At 32.5% G+C, this 16,337-nt stretch overlaps 1 protein-coding gene across 1 annotated transcript in view; it reads left to right on the plus strand.

Annotated features, from left to right (window-relative positions):
- The window catches only part of LOC107441543 (neurotactin), an 87,437-nt gene that overhangs the window by 33,186 nt on the left and 37,914 nt on the right, over positions 1–16,337 (plus strand). The window contains exon 2 of the mRNA XM_016054850.3: positions 2,311–2,411. The gene's annotated coding sequence lies outside the window, so the exon portion shown is untranslated. The remainder of the gene's footprint in view (positions 1–2,310; positions 2,412–16,337) is intronic.

Genomic DNA, 16,337 nt, shown 5'->3' on the forward strand with positions numbered 1-16,337 from the left:
AAGATACAAAATTATTAAACGAACAATATTCTCTAATTAAATTCTACGAGTTCCGATTAAAAGTTGAATTATCGTTAGGGACTAATGTGGGGGATATCTCTCTCAAAATGTATGGTATCATTTAGCCTAAAATTTATCCCTATTACTCTAGACATATTGCTAACATCCGTTTAAATAAATAGAATTGGATAACAAAATAGTTAAATACATATCTAGTATAGTTAAATACTTAAATGGAGTTGTTGAAAAATAGTTAAATATATATCTGAAGTTGTAAAAAAATGATAAATTATTTGTAATTATGGGATGTGTTTAACGTTTGTTTGTGAAAGCTGTTTGAAGCAATAAATTCTTATAAAATAGAATATTTTAAATTCTATTTTATAATGGAATATTATAGAATAGAATTTATAATAGAATATATAATAGAATATTTTGGTGATTTAATCACCAAGGTTTTACCCACTTTGTTGGTTTTATACCCACAATGAATAGAAATAAATTGTAGAGTAAATAAATGTTCCAAAAATTATAAGGTATACTTGGTACTATGTAAGCTAAAGCAAAAAACAAATAATACACAAACGAAAGTACAGAAAAGGACATACTATAGTTTTAGTTTAATAAACAAGAAACCATCTTCATTGTCTACTAAAAAAAAGTAAACACTAAATGATGAAAAGTAAAGAGGAAGAAAAGAAATACGTGCTAAGTTGTTTGTCCACAGGGGTCTGTCTAGATTTTTTTGAGAGGTACATAATTTTTGAAAATTTAGACTTAATTTGTGAAGATTAAAAATTACATTAAAAATCAGCACAAAAGTAAGATAAAGTAAGAAAATATTTTCAAAAATAATTTTGCTATTGTAAAATTTTGGGCTTAGAATTGTATCCAAATTTAAAAATCATTGTCCATAGTTAAATTTCAACTTGAATTTAATAAAAACATGCATTTACAGTACAAACACTAAAAGTTATTTTCATAGGGAGAATATTTTCGACTAGGTCATTGAGAAAAGTTTCACCGTGAAAAAAATTTTTCATAAAAAATAAAGGTTAGTTAGAATAAATTTACAATAGTGTTTAAGATAAGATAATGTTCGAATGTCTAGAATAAATGTTCGAATTTCGACTTCCAGTATAGTTTACACAGGGAGAGCCTCGTTGTTTCATTTAAAAAAAATTCAGCTAAGAAAAAAGTTTGCCTTGATATCGCGTAAGCAAGCAGTTAGTAGGTTTACCCCATTGCACTATCTGATCAAATACGTGCTACCTTTTTCAGCTGGCAGAAAAGCTCCTCTTTTCCATAGATTGCAACGCCAACGGTTTTTTTTAAAAGTATTTTGTGAAACTACCGTTTTTCCTAAGTTGAATTTGAGAAGGTACTGTTAAACGGTAGTAAATTTACTTTGGATAGACCCTTGCTGATAGGGACAGTGGAACAAGTTTGAAGATAGTAAAAACAAATAATTGGGACTGGTTTGGTGGGAACCATGGTGAAAAAGATTAAATTTGAATAGACTTTCAAATATTGGAAAATGGTGAGATACTAAAAAGATAATTAACTACATATTAGCATTAACTAGATAATAACATGAGATCATTTGTGATAACTAAATTTGCAACTTGTAAATTAGGGCCGCGATGGCTCAGGGGATAGAGCGTTTAACTCGCAATGGAATAATGACAGAGGTTCGAATCCCGAAGGCAGATATATGTAACATTAACTAGTTAATGATCTTTCTAGTATCCCACCGACCATTTTGGTAGTCAAACCGTTTGCGCATGCGTTTTACTCTTAACTTACCTCTTATCATTTGGTGTTTAGACACTGAGGAAGGTTGTTGTTTAGAGTACATAAACTATAGTATGTCCATTTCTGTACTTTTATTTGTGCTTTATACACGCTTATTTTTCATTTTATTATTATTTAATTTGTTTTATTGCTTTAAAAATAAGAGTCGTAACATTTAGAGCTGTTTTTCTGCTAAATAAACTTTTTGTTTAAGCGGTTGTGTTTCAACAAAACTTTTGATGAAACAGCAATGCTAATAAAACAAGTTACAGTTTACCGGGCAGGCAGGGCTTTAATAAATTCAATAGTTTAATTGAAAAAGTTATGTATCTCCGAAGAATAAATTACTTAAGAATAAACATTTTATCTATTGCTTATGATATCTGAAAATAAAACTTTTTTGCGTTGTTATACTTGCAAATATCTTGTTAATTAAGTTAGTTTTGAAAATACTTTTTTAAACCTGCATTTTTTACATTATTTTCAGCTATTAAATAACTTTTCTTTTGATTTTAGATGCATTTTTTCTGAAGAAATACATCGAAAGTTTCTTGTTAATTTTTGGAGAAGAAGCTGAACATATAATACCTACCTGCCTTTGGTTTTTTAACTAATCGGTGAGTAATTTTAAATTCTTTTAATTTGCTTGTTTTTTTATTTTATTTTATAACTGATGTTGAACAGCAGCCCCAGTTCCAAGTTTACGACTGTAGATGTTCAACTATGTAGCTCGCATCGATTTTGAGCTCAACGCAGAATACAAGGGAATTCCTGGATCAAACATTGAGACAAACTAGCCTTTGTAGAGGACTTCTTGATGGAACTAACCCTCATTCGCATTACAATGAGAAAAAAACCACGAAAATCTCCTTCGGTTAGCCCAACGACTAAAGGATCTACCTATCACGAGGATATTTTAGCAGCACTGTTATCAGTGCGAGCCGGAAGCACAGTACGTGTCATCCAGCCACCAGGATTTGAACCTGGGTCGCCTCATTGCGAATCGAACGCTCTATCTCCTGAGTCACCGCGATTCTTAATTTGCAAATATTGTGATCATAGATTAAAATAACGCGAATATAATTGTGGAGGGAGGCAATAGAGGCCCCCGGGCGTAGCCTTAAAGGGTCACCAAATTTATAAAGAATAATTTAAAATAAATAGTTTTTTTCTTTTTTAAATATCACCAATTTTATTTGCAAATTAAGGGCATCATAACTTTTTCAATTTTTATCCGATTTACTGATAAATTGAACAGGATGCCTGTTACTATCACTGTAGTTTGCTTCACCTCGAAGTTTATTTCTTTTAGTTTTTTTTTAAAAGTATTTTTAATAAATTGGCAAAAATTGAGTGAAAAATGCCTTTTTAATTAACGCTTAGAACATTAGAAACGTTCTCTCTTAAAATTTAAACTGAATCTTTAGATATTTTCTTAATTTCCTTTCTGTCTTTTCACCTACTAAATTGTTTACTACTCATTTACAGAATGNAAAAAATTCTGTGTAAACTTTAACAATCCAATGCCGAGTGAGGTGGGGTTTACATAATCATTTTAAAGTTGTCCCGAAAAAGTCCCTATAAATTTCACACCATAATGCTAGGGGGCACAAAAACTGAATTTGTCCCCAGACGCTGAAAAATCTAGCCAAAAGGTAGATATAACCTCTGAACATTACTCGATTTCTTTTCTCTTAGATGGTTTACAACTTAATTAAATTACCACATAAAAAAATGCCTCGTATTAAGCTAAGCGTTTTGCTATGTTTAAAAAATTACCTAAAAATAGCAATAAATTTTATTCTTTTAAATTTGTTTTCTTTCCCAGAATTCCAACAATGGCACAAAGCACTTTCTGACGAATAGAACTAAAGAAAGAAATATTCGAAATTATTCACTGAAAGAATTCACCGCATTGTACTACTATAGACACATGTGACATTTCATCTATTTTCGGTGTGCTATCTCGTGGTCACATTTGGTTTCGCTTCCGTGAATCTCAATTGGGGGTAGTAGAGCCTATAATCGAGACGCGGGGGAGTGAATATCGTTCGGACATTCACCTCCATTCTCTCATCCTGCTATCTTTCGGCGCACCCCTCTTTATCGTCTGCTCTCTTTCACCCCACAGCAATATTTGTCACTTCCACAGATTTTACTTCAGGCAGAAATGTATAAATCAGTTAAGAGGGGGAAAAGGTGACATTTTCAAAAATAAAAATTTTATGATCATGTCGGGGCATCATAGAAGTGTTGTTTTTATTGTTGTTTACGGAGGCTTTTCGTTGACAGGTGTTAATAAAATAATGTTGCAAACAAATGAAGTTAATTTCGAAAAAAAGCTACTGTTTTTAGGCATGTCAAACTCGCCGGTTCATCGGGTGTATTCAAATTTTATGTTTTAGATTAAACTAATAAAAAAGAAAAATCTAATAAACTACGCTTATTATATAAAGTAAGAAGTAAATTTTTTGTTTTGTTATATTTAAAAATGAAGTACATAGGGTGCATCAATATTAAAGAACGCTGGAAATAGAGGTAGATTATTCTCTGACATATATTTAAGAAATTTTATATATTGTTTGTAATCTTCCGAAGAAGATATTAATTACATATTTTTTTTCTTCCAATACCCACCTGTGTTAACATCCGTCAATTCAGGCATATACAAGGCGATTTTGTTGGCCTCTCTTTCAGGGCCACCATATTAGATGGGCCAACGTCGCTCCCACAGTGAAGACAGATAGTACAGAGAAGGAAAAAACGCCCATGCCTTGCCCGGGATTCGAACCCAGAACCTTTCTGATGCAAGGACAGTTCCCTGCACAGGCCGGTCGGCTATTAAGTACATATAGTAAAGGCTGTTTTTTAATAAATTTTTTCGGGTCATTAGAAAAAGCGGGGGCAATAGGGATAATTGTGTAGATGCTCGTAACTCCAAAAGACCCAGGCGCAAATTTGCAATCCAGCGGCCTTTAACGACTCTCTCTTCTCTCTCTCTCTATCTCTCTCTCTTTTTTTTTTTTTTTTTTTTTTTTTTTTGAGATGGAGNTTTTTTTTTTTTTTTAGATTTTCTTTTTGGCTATAGTTGGTTGCTGCTATAATGCAAGGTTTTATTTTACCTGAGTTTAAAAACAAGGACAAGAATCAAGTTTTTTATTTTATTTAAGAAAACGGCAAACAGAAGAACGGATCATTAAAAGTTGCTAGATTGGAAAATCGAGACCCAGGCATAATTTAAAAAACGAAACACTCCTCTATCTCTAATTAAAAGTTTCGTAAATATAAATTTTTATTCTTTTAAAAAAATACAAATTTTTAATATTTTTTAAATACTATAGATTTTTTCTTTAGTAAAAAAGACCAAAGTTACTGACCTACAAATTGTAGAAATCTTTTATGTCTTTCTTTTCAGACGAATGTGACTTTCTAATTCCTACCACTTTACTTTTCCGCAACTAGCTGACGCATCCTTACACCCTTAGAAAAAACCGTTCAACTTTGAGTCTTGGTAGTTGTACTTGGAACTATAGCTTGGGTTCAAATTTTCTGAAACCTTATTTAAGGTATTAAATTGAACCCTATCGTGTAATCAAATCTTCGAAAGAAGATAATATGAATCAACTAGTACCATATTAAATGTAGCAGCTAATTTGAACCATATGGGTCCAACACGCTCAGAAAATTGTAACAGTGTTTTTCATTGATCAGTGGAAAAATGAATGCAAATATTTAGGTCTATTTTTTTGTGATTAAAAATTTTGCAAAAATTGCAGATAAAATATTTGCTGATGATTTTAAGTGTGCATTTATATAAACATACATATTTTTCTTAACGAATTATTTTTATTTTTTATGAAGTTTGAGTAATCAAATTATATTTTAGCAGATTATCTATTATTTTAACAGAAATGGTTAAAAAATAAATGGTTAGCTAACATAGTAAAATTCAAATGAAAAAAGAGTTAATCGTAGTTTCAACTTAGCTTTCCTATATTTTTTCCCCGTCTGCGGGAAAGAGGAAAAGCTCATTTGCGAAGTTGATGAAACTTTGATTTCTTTATGTTAATTTAAAACTCTTTACATATTAATAAACATAGCCTACTTGTAGCCGTGGTGGCTCAGGGGACAGAGCGCTCGCAGCCAACCCGGGTTCGAATCCCTGGAATGGCTGGTAGATACGAACTCCGCACCCGGTTCGCACCGACCACAGTGCTAACAAAATATCCTCAGTCGTAGACGGATCATAGGTTAAGAGGGACCATGGGAGGGTTTCGTGATTTCTCTTTTTTCTCCGTGTAACGCAAATACAGGTTAGTTCCATCAAAAATTCCTCTACGAAAGCAAGAATTCCCCCCAATACTTGAACCAGGAGTTCCCTTGTCTTCCGTAATGGGTTCAAAATTACAAGGTTGCGAAGTTGAACATTGGTAATCGTAAACTCAAAATTCGGTCGGTTGTTCAACAATGCTTATAAAATAAAATAAAATTATATACTAGCAGTGTAATTTTTTTTTTTTTTGCGAAGTGAAATGATTTGAACTTTGTTATGTAAAAATGTTTAATATTTGATTTTTACCTGAGGAAATTAAAGTTGCCAATTGCTTATAGCTAACTTAATTTTAACAAAAATAAGTTTATAGAATTTATTAAAACAACACCTTATTTTCCCGAAAAGGTCACCTTACTCATGGTTGAAGAAAACATGTAAGAGGGAGGTCATTTTCGGTCACTAGAGAGTTTATTTCAGGATAATGACTTGAAATGGTGGGAAAAAAGAACAATTGTTTTGAAGGGAGGACATTTACATATGCCCCCCCATCAATCAATCGAATATTTGTTTTTTCCCCTAGATTTTATTTATGCTTTTGTTTGATTTACTTTGCTGTAAATGGTTAAATGATCCTTTTAATTTAAGTTTTACACCTCCTCTATCTCTCTCTTTTTATTTATATAGTGATGGTGGGAAAAATTGACTTTTTCGATTTTGGATGAAATAATAGTATAATAACCTCATAGTATAATAACCTCATAGTATAATAAAAACTAAAGTAAAATCACTTATATTACCTTTGAAAGTTATGCTTAGACACTTTTAATAATATTTCGTCGTTTTTGAAGTAAATTATTTATTTTTAAAATGTCATACTTTCAAAAAAAAAGAAAAATCGAATAAAAAATCTGTAGTTTTTTTTAGTTTGTAGTGTAAAAAAAATTATTAAAAAAATTTGTATGATTTTAGACATCGTAGTATGTTTTCAGTTAAGTTTAAGACCGTTTAATTGAAAATTTTATGGAACTTAAAGAACTAACCGACACCTGTTTTTACACAGTGAAAATTTTTGAAAAAATATTTTTGGGGTTATTGAATAAGGCTCTTCTATAAAAGTTCACTTTTTTTTAGTGAATAATATGCTATTTTCGTTACTGGTATTAGTGTGTAACAGGTATTTTAACTGTTGGGTTAAGTCTTGTTGATATTTAGCCGGCATCCTCCATTCTAATTTTAAGAAAGCAAATGACAAATTCAAATCAATCTTTTCAAAATGACAAATTTTCAAGAAAAAATTCTAATTTACATGAAAAGTAAAAAAGGTTGAGTTAGTCTGATCTCAGTTAAGTTTAAGACCATTTAACTGAAAGTTTTTATACTTAAAGAACTAAAGCTGACACCTGTTTTTACACAGTGAAAATTTTTGAAGAAAAAATTTTTGGTGAGCCTCTTCAACAAAAGTTCATTTCTTAAACTTTTTAGTGAATAATATTCTATTTTTGTAACTGTCCTGAGTCTGTAATAGTTATTTTTAACTGTTGGATTGAGTTTTGTCGATATTTAGTATTTTATTCTCTATGCTAATTAGGCGCAACCTCAGAAAAGAAAAACCTCAGTTTTGCGAAAATGAAAACCGTTTGTAATTTCATTTTCATATATTTGAAAAGTTACTTTAATTCTGCACATCTTTGGTTTCATATTTTATTTTGTAACCGTCATTAAACAGCCGACCCAATTTTTGGGGGTTACGGCTGCTAAAGTTCAATTCCGTAGCCTTGTAATTTTGAACCCAATCCAGAAGACAAGGGAACACCTGGACCAAGTATTGAGAGAAATTTGCCTTCGCTGAGGACTTGAGTGTTAGACCACGAGAACCTCACACGGTTAGCCTGACGCCAAGGGGACTCTATCCCATGTTCCGTCTACCACTAAAGCTATTTTACCTCAGCACTGTAGTCGGTGCAAGCCGGGTGCGGAATTCGTATCGACCAGCTATCTCTGGGATTCGAACACAGGTCACCTCATTGAAAGGCGATCGCTCTATCCCCTGAGCCATCACGGCTAACACTTTTGGCTTATAAAAATGCCAAAAAATTAAAAATTATTTGCTGATTTTAATCATTTTTATAGGGGGCAAAAGCTTTGTTTTGTTTTTAAGGCGCTCAAATTGTCTTTTTTTTTTTAATTTTATTTTCCTTGGCGATAAAATTACTATGAACAATACTTAACACCATTCATATTCTTAAAAATTTTTATTGGATCACGACTATTTCTTTTATTAAGTGACCTTTGTCAGTTATGAATAGCTTTCATGAATAAAAAACTATTAAATAGATATCTATAATCGCTTACTTCGCAACCCATTAATTTATTAGACAATAGCTCTGATAATGAACTAATACTAAATTGCTAGGTATGTTTGACAGCTATCTTTGACATGTTATGTTTCTGAAAATACAAGAAAAGCAAAACGCCTGATAACCTTTTTACCTTTATGGATACAAGCAACCAAAATTTATAATCTCAATCTTAAAGAGGACATTGAATTCCCTGTCGTGATATCAATTACAATAGCCTGATGCCACCGATAGGAAGATAATTTTATTTTTTAACATAGCAACGGCATGACTGGGTTGGAGTGTATTAATAGATGCAATCCACATCATGACTGAAGATTTATCAATGTTTCGACCAGCTTCCTCGTGTTGGTATCCTTGCTTTCATATTTGTGTTTAATTGAGCATGAAAAAATGGCGAATGTATGGAACATTTTTCGTGGGTACCGGGTTTTGTAGGAGGGTAATGGCTTTGGCATTTTATTTTTTTGTGTCTCGATTGATCCATTTGAGGAGTCATTAGGTTTGGCTACTGGTTCTGGAATATTTGCTTCTTCTTTTTTTTATTGTTATGGTTCTGATCTAAAATAGATATGACCTCAGCTTTTTCTAGATTTTCTTCTTCTTTTTTCTGTTAAATTAAAATGAGGGCTAAAAAACAGATTTCAAAATGAAAATTAATAGCTACTGTAAAAACTCGTTATTTAAAGTTTGCGAAGCTTATTTCACGCATATGCGACTACGTGCCAAAAAAAAAAAGTTCTTTCTTACTCTTTTATACGAGTTTTACTTATGAATTTAATTTAATACTTTTGAGCCGCGATGGTCCAGGGGATGGAGCGTTCGCCTTCCAATGAGGCGAACCGGGTCCGAATCCCAATCGATACGAATTCCGCATCCAGCTTCCACCGACCACAGTGCTGACATGAAGTATTCTCAGTGGTAAACGGATGATGGGTTAGAGTCCCCTTGCCGCCAGGCTAACCGTGGGAGGTTCTCGTGGTCTTCCTCCCCATGTAACGCAAATCCGGGTAAGCTCCATTAAAAAGTCCTCCACAAAGGCAAATTTCTCCCAATACTCGATCCAGGAGTTCCCTTGTCTTCTGGATTGGACTCAAAATTACAGGGCTACAGAGTTGAACATTAGTAGTCGTAAACCCATAAAGATTGGGTTAGCTGTTCAACGACGGTTATGAAATATAAAATAAAATTTAATACTTTAAAAAAGGCGACGGTGGCTCAGGGAATAGAGCGTTCGCCTCTCAATGAATGAAGTGAACCAGGTTCAAATTCCAGCGGTACGAATTCTGGTCCCAGCTCGCACCGACCACAGTGCTGACGTGAAATATTCTCCGTGGTAAAAGGATCATGGGTTAGAATTTCCTTGCCATTGGACTAATCATTGAAGGTTTTTTGGATTTTTTCTCTCCATGTGGGTTAGTTTCATCAAAATGTTCACTTTGAAGGCTAGTTTGTCCCAATACTTGATCCAAGAGAACTTGATCCATCCCTTGTTTTCTGGTTTAGATTCAGAATTGCAAGGCTACTGAGTTGAATTTTGATAGTCGTAAACTCAGATTTTTGTCGGCTGCTCAGCAGGGGTTAAATTATATTATATAACATAATGCTTATAAAGCATTATCTTACTCTCTTATATCAGCTTTATTTATGTAAGTCTCACTTACATAAGTTTCGCTTATATAAGTTTCACTTTATACTTCTAGAACAAAGTTCTCAAATACTATACTGACAAATTTTCTAACAATAAAATATTTGATTTTTTTTTTTAAATTGAATTTCTTCTATTTGCTGCAATTTTAATTGCAGCAAATATTAGCGATACATAAGAAAACGGTATAAGAGATATGCTTCAACTTCTTAAAAAGAGAGATCTTTCGAGTTTAACTATTAAAAGCAAAGATAGAGACAGAGACTCTTTACTTATTTAAATAAATTTACTCTTCATACGCTACGCGAAAAGTTACGGGGCCGTAAAAAATGTTTTTCTAGAAAAATCACGGGGCCGTAAAAAGTGAAGTTTTATGGCTTCAGTCTGTAATAATGCTGAACTGGAGGCTGAAATGAAGTTATGTATTAAGGTTGCATCTTCTTACAAAGAAAAAGTCACTAAATGGAAAATGGAAACTTAGGGCTTGTTTTATTGTATCGTAAATATGCACGATGACCCCTTAATGAGAAATTCTCCTTGTGAAAAGAAGCAATAAATTTTCGATTATGACTTCATGTTAACAGTTCTTTGTACAATTTTGACGAGAATTTGAAAATTAAATATGAATTGGCACTTTTATATTTTATTTATAGCCGTCTTAGAACAGCCGACTGAATTTTCTGTTTACGACTACCAATGTTCAACTCCGTAGCCTTGTAATTTAAACCCTAACCAGAAGACAAGGGAATTCCTGGATCAAGTACTGAGAGAAATTTGCCTTCGTGGAGGACTTTTTGGTGGAACTAACACGCATTTGCGTTACATGGAGAAGAAAACCATGAAAACCTCCCTCGTTTAGCCTAACGGCAAGGGGACTCTTAACCCACAATCTGTCTACCACTGAGGATAGTTTTTGTCAGCACTGTGGTCGGTGCGAGCCAGGTGCGGAATTTAAATCAACCAGCCATCGCTTGCATTCGAACCCGGTTCACCTCATTGGGAGGCGAGTGCTCTATCCCCTGAACCACCACGGCTCTTTAGTATTTTATACGTACAAAATACGTAGTGTTATAAAATTAGTGATGTTTCATTGAATTTGATGCATAGAGCCACGATGGCTTTGGGAATAGAGAGTTCGCCTTCCAATGAGGTAAACCGGGTTCGAATCCCATCGATGGCTAGTCGATACGAATTTCGCACCTAGCTCGCACCGACCACAGTGCAGATGAAAAAATATCTTTAATGGTAGACGGATCATGGGTTAGAGTCCCCTTGTCGGCAGGTTAACCGTGGGAGGTTCTTGTGGTCTTCATGTGCTCTCAATGTAACGAAAATGCGGGTTAGTTCCATCAAAATGTCCTCCATGAAGGCAAATTTCTCCCAATACTTGATCCAGAAGCTCATTTGTCTTTTGGATTAGGTTCAAAATTTCAAGGCTGCGGAGTTGAACCTTGTTGTAAGCCCCAAAATTGGGTCGGCTGTTCAACGATGGTTATAAAATGAAATAAAATTTGAATGCATAGAAACATTAAGTTTTTTTTTTTACTTTTCCAGCCACCTTATAAAATGAGTATCCTTTTATGCAGATGTGAAAATTATATGATTTTAAACCTTAAAAAAATGGAAGTTTTTAGAACGATCGTTCAACAGGATTTTTCCCTGAGCTCTTCATTTGTGAAATATTCCAACAAATATCTGCAAATCCAAATCGGTTTTATCTGTTATTTATTTATACCAGATCAATCACAGTGTTTTGCATCAAGTGACGACCAAAACAGATCCTCAATAACATCGCAAATCTGTATATTTCAAAATTTCCAAATTGATCTAACTTTTTATTTTAAACAATCCTCGAAAAAGTAACAAGCAATGAAATCGAAGATTTTATTGCTAACATCACATCCACAGAGCAATAGTTCGAAACATCGAAAGAAGTTTTTCCTACTTCCCAATCGATGTCGAAGGAAACCGACGGTATATAAAGTGCTTCTCAAATTCTATTTCTAGATATTCCCATCCTCACAATCCCTTTTCGAACAAAAGGCATAAAAACGAAGAAGAAAAAAAAAGAAAATATTACGCATGGCTGTGCGAAGTATTGAGCAACAGAGGGTACTAAACAACCCTCCTCCAACCGAACATTCCTAACATACTCTGTTGCTTAGCAACAATATATAGAGAAAAATAATATCGGCATCTGGCAACAAGCTTGAGTTTTTTTTCCCTTGTGCACCCCTAAGAATTTTTCTTTTGAAATATTTTTTTGGCGACTTCTCATTTTTAGTTGCAAACCGAAGATTATGTTTACTTAGTACACAGAGAACGGCAGGAAAAGGAAATTTTCTAAGCATATATAATAACGTGTCTGTCGCCAAGACGTGGAAAATTGAAAGTCTATGCTTTTTTTTATGACTTAATTACACCTCTGAATTAGTATTTTCGGCTAATTTGAATTATAGACTAAAGGTATTTTCAGCTTGGAAATATAATGTCTTTTTCTTTTTTTGCCTACAATTTTGTTAGATATCGATTTCCTTTAAAACTGAAAATGATTCAAATAAAGAAAATTATTTTAATTTGTTTATTTATTTATTTATTTTTTTAACCTAAGTCGGTACAGTTGACAAGTTTGATTCCGACTTCGGACTTTTCTGTGACCCAGACTATGATTCCAACATTTATTTGGTAAAAATTTAAAAAATTCCGAATCCTAGGGAAGTGTTAATAATATTAGGAAGTGAATGTTAACACGTTGAAAGCTATGGGTGTCACCGGTGATCGGCACTGAGTTTGTACGTAGCACCACGGAGGTCACCGGTGTCCGACGAAGCCAAGATTATTAGAAACACATAATTTCAGTAAATTTTTAATATTATTATCATTACTAAAATGGTTTGAGGAAATTAATGCAACAAAGAACACACAAAAGTAGTTTTATTTATATACACAGAGATGCTAACTTGCTCCGGACAGCGAATAAATATTTTCAAGTGGTAGTTTATTAATTGTGATTCTTAGTTTAATAAATTCGATTTGGTAGATTTTTATCTATCACTATTTCTAAACAATTCGTAGGCTTTTATATAATTCACCACTTTTATCAGATATGTCATGCTAAACCTTTTAAAAAACTAGCAAAATCTGTTTAATATTAAAAATATTAGTTTGTAGTCATTTACCGTTTGGCCAGACGGGCAAGCCATGTAAAATTAGCGTGGCATTCAACGTGTTAATTATGCGCTATATTTTTTATGTACAGTTAGAGTGAAGGGTATTTTAGTTAGAATTACTCTTCATGTTATAAAATAATGTTATAAAATAATAGTTGTAGAAATAAAAAAAGAGTGGAAAAACAAAATTAGTTTGTACGAATTATTAAAATTGTGCTAAACCATTAAAAGAAAAAAGCAAGATATCAATGTCTCATCTACCCACTCTCCCACACATGTAAGCTTTCTATTACAAGGGGATTTTTAAATGAAATTCATGAACTAGAAAACTACTTCTTCTTTGTCAGCGCAACAGCCCCTTGCAGGCCTTGGCTCCCTCAACAGCTGACAAACGCCAGCGCCTCCTATCCATGGCAACTCCCTTCCAATTTCTAATCTAGAAAACTACAACAATGATATATAAATTCGAAGGTGGATAAAGAGCACTAGAAGAAAATACTCGGAAAAATCACCTCCTTAGTAAATATACGAATTTAACAACCAATTCAACGCTGACCGTTGAGCCAAAATTCAAACTAATTATTTCGAAAGAAATTAGATATTTTTAAAGCCCCTTCCCCTTAAGATATGCTCCCCTATTTAACAAATTAATTAGGACTCTTGCGTAATTCTAAAAGTGTTCCAAATATCAATGTTTGCACTTATTGTGTTGTGATGCCATAGTAAGACACAAATAATATTTTTTAAACCTGTGTTCTTTTTCATTGGTTTAAAAAAAAATACAGGCTAAAATACGCTCAATTGTGATAATTTAGAATTTAAACACACTTACTAGCAAATGAATTAAAAACTTAAAAAATTTTCCTCTTGCCTTGTTTTGCACTGCACAATGGTCTGACAAGAATTATATGGTGTAAAACATGTTTTCTTGGTATGGAAGTGGTGCCCTGCTATTTCTATGGGTAAGAAAAAGGACATGCAACACCCGGACACAGTGGCAAATCAAATTCATCCTAGAGTGCTGTTTATTTGCTCCGGAGGTGACGGGTGCTGCGTGGACAATAATGCAATCAGATATGTGCTAGAAGCGTACAAAATTGGCTCATTGCATATCAATCTGACTTCCAATGGCACCTTCCTTGTCTGGCAAATTTCGGATCTTGACCTTAAAAAAATTTTGGGACATGTTGGAAAGTTTATGCTTTGTTTATGTTTAGTTTGACAGTTTATGGACGACCTTTCCATTTAATTTATGGGATCTGTTAAGTCTGTGTAGCGAAATGCTGGATATTCTCTGGACATAAATGCACTCCCAGAAATGTGTGGAATCGATGATCTCACGAATACGGGCTGTTGTTCGCGCAAAAGAAGAACAAAAAAAAATTAATCTAAGATTGTTTAACTCATTGGCCGATGTGTGTAATTTTCATAATATTCTTGAGTAATGTTTTTGTGCACTTTATTAAAAATATTTGTCAATATAGTTTTTTTATAGCATCAAAAACTCCTTTTTTTTTTATTGTATCTAACTATTAATTAACTAGAGTCGGAATCAACCATGACCTGAAGGTTTTATCAGCTCAAAACTTGCACTTAAAGGTGCTTGAAAGAACTAACGGGAAAATTTTTTTCTTTAAATCAATTATTTTTAAATTGATTAATGCTTAGGAACTCACAATAAACTGGTGTTTGAAATCCCAGTCATTGTTGTAAAATGATTATCCATACACATAAGACAAAAATCTAAACTTTTACTGTTCTTTTTTAACCCTAGAACTTTTGCCAAGAAGAAAATAACTCTAACTTGTATTTTTATTTCGTTTTCCTGTTTATGAATCAAAAAACAAGTTCTAAAAATAAAACTTTAAAAGCAATGATTCTCATATATAAAAAACTAGCCGTGAAACTAGATTAATTGCTCATTTTTAAAAGGGTTTTTTTTTTTTTTTTTTCTTTTTAAATTTTTTTTTCGAGATTTAAAGCGTCGCAGTGCCTTTAGGACATTTTTTAAATTGAAATAAAACAAATACTTTTTAAGTTACTTTACATGCACATTTAAATGACAATTAATAAATAATTTTCAAAAATTAGAAACATAACTCAATTCCTTTTTGAAAACTGAAAAATTTTTAAGCATTTTCCGATTTTTAAGTTTTAAGGGTTTTTTATTTACGCATATTTATAAAAAAAAAANAAAAAAAAAAAAAAAAAAAAAAAAAAAAAAAAAAAAAAAAAAAAAAAAACATTTTTGCCAGTATAAAATACTAAAAATCTATACATTCGTTTGCTTAAATATGAATTAGAGCATTTTCTATTGTTAGTAACGTGTAAATAAATCTAAGAAAAACATTAAAATAAAAAAAATTTCGTGCACACAAAAATAATATGTTGTAAAAATTTAAATAATTTTTTAACACTTATTCAATGCATAGTTTTATTTAGAAAAATTGCTTATGAATTCAATCCATAAGGAGTAACACTGAAAAAAAAACATCCATGTGATAAACACTTAAAGTTATGTTTTTGAGGGGGGAAATCACAGCCTCTTTTGCCTAAAATCACTCGTAACTTCATTAATAATGCAGATAAATAAAGAAAAATTCTGTGTGTAAGTAATAAAATCTTTTTCAAAAATTAACTCGTTAATTTTTATCTTATTACTGGTCATTCTTATAGGTGCATTGTAAATTGGTAGACTGTCCCTTGTTGAAGATGTTGACCTGCATTCGACTGAGTCACTCTTTCAAGCATCCCCTCCACTTTCTTCACCCCTCATTTTCACCCCGTTCCGCTTGTTAATATTCTTCTCCCCTCCCTTCATCAGTTGTCTTCTTTCCAGAACACCCAAACATAAACATATCATATACTTGTAGAGGGAAAGCTTTTTGAAGGGAAAATAACGTGTTAGCTTGTTGCTTTCTTCCATCTTTGTATACCCAAAAATGGAATTTTCAGAAAATCTTTTTTTCTTCTCTTTTTCTTTTAAAGGTTCCGCCATATTAAATAACATCCTGAACTAAAAATAACGTGTTTTCTTTTTGATATCTTCGACTTTGTGTTCCTAAAAATGGAATTTTCCAATATATATTGATATA

Source organism: Parasteatoda tepidariorum, chromosome 6 (assembly GCF_043381705.1).
Source record: "Parasteatoda tepidariorum isolate YZ-2023 chromosome 6, CAS_Ptep_4.0, whole genome shotgun sequence".
Classification (NCBI taxonomy): Eukaryota; Metazoa; Arthropoda; class Arachnida; order Araneae; family Theridiidae; genus Parasteatoda; species Parasteatoda tepidariorum.